Genomic DNA, 1453 nt, shown 5'->3' on the forward strand with positions numbered 1-1453 from the left:
ATATATATATATATATATATATATATATATATATATATATATATATACACACACACATATATACACACACACACGAATACACATACATATGCATATATATCTTCTACACTCTATAAAACATTGAAAAAAAAAACGATTCCCTAGAAAGCTTAAAAACCATCTGAATCACTGTAGCTGTCAGCTTATGTACATTAATGTGTGACAGTGATATATTGAGATGTATCCTGCTTTCTGTTTCCTCTCTTTGAATTGTTATTTCATGTACTTCATGAGACATTAAGTCCATTGTCAAATGCTATTCATAATAGAATCTGTCAGTGGTGGTGGTGGTGGTGGTAGAAGCAATATAAGAGGTGTTAGTAATAGCGGTGGTGGCGGCAGCGGTGATGGTGGTGGGGATACTCGTTGTTGTTGTTGTTGTTGTTTAGCCCTAGGTTAAACTGAAATTAAGAAGATCTATGATCAAAAGCATTCCAGCTATAATCATCTTTCCTCTTTTTAGGGGTTTATCTAACACTATATTATCTACCTGTGGTATGTACTTCATTTTTTTGTTATAGATTGGGTATGATTTGGAAGAAATTTAGCTGCTATTTCTAGAGTGTCTCTTTTGATCATGAGTAGTCAGTGTCGTTAACATTGTTGTTAGCTCAGATCAAACTCATTTGAATAGAACCGTGATCAGAGGCCATTCAGCCATGACCAGCCCATTCTTTACAGGAATAGGAATATTCTTTTATTTTCATCAGTAATAGAACTGTGAGCATGCTGGGGGGGGGGTCTCTGCTCCAAAGAGTTTAGGTATTCAAATTGACTTCAAAGTCAGATTCTTTTCCTGTTGGTGTCTTTTGCCAAAGTGCTATTTCATGGTGACAAAAACAATCCAATAGCCATTGTCAAGCAGTGATACATAAGCACACAAACACACACATCATTCACCCACAGCAGTGAGTGAATGATATTCTTAACCCATTAGCATTTAAATTGGCCGTATCTGGCTGAAATATCCTACAGGTTTCATGTTAAAACTGGCAAGGGGTGGCCTCTCACACCTGTTCTACAATGTCACTATAAAGATATACAGTTGCATCATCAACATCTCAAAGCCACAAGATAATGCATGATGAATTCCAAACAATATTAATAAATGAGCATAACATTTGACAAAATAATTTGAATGCTAAAGACAATTTAGTATAAAGAAACTTCCCCAAAAGTTCCAAATGAAGGGAGTCTAATACTAAAAACAATCTAAAGATTTTGTATGCAAAAAAATCCCCCAAAACTTATGAGATAGATGCAGGAGTGTGGCTGTGTGGTAAGTAGCTTGCTTACCAACCACATGGTTCCAGGTTCAGTCCCACTGCGTGGCACCTTGGGCATGTGTCTTCTACTATAGCCTTGGGCTGACCAAAGCCTTGTGAGTGGATTTGGTAGACGGAAACTGAAAGAA

This window comes from Octopus bimaculoides, chromosome 3 (assembly GCF_001194135.2).
Source record: "Octopus bimaculoides isolate UCB-OBI-ISO-001 chromosome 3, ASM119413v2, whole genome shotgun sequence".
Classification (NCBI taxonomy): domain Eukaryota; kingdom Metazoa; phylum Mollusca; class Cephalopoda; order Octopoda; family Octopodidae; genus Octopus; species Octopus bimaculoides.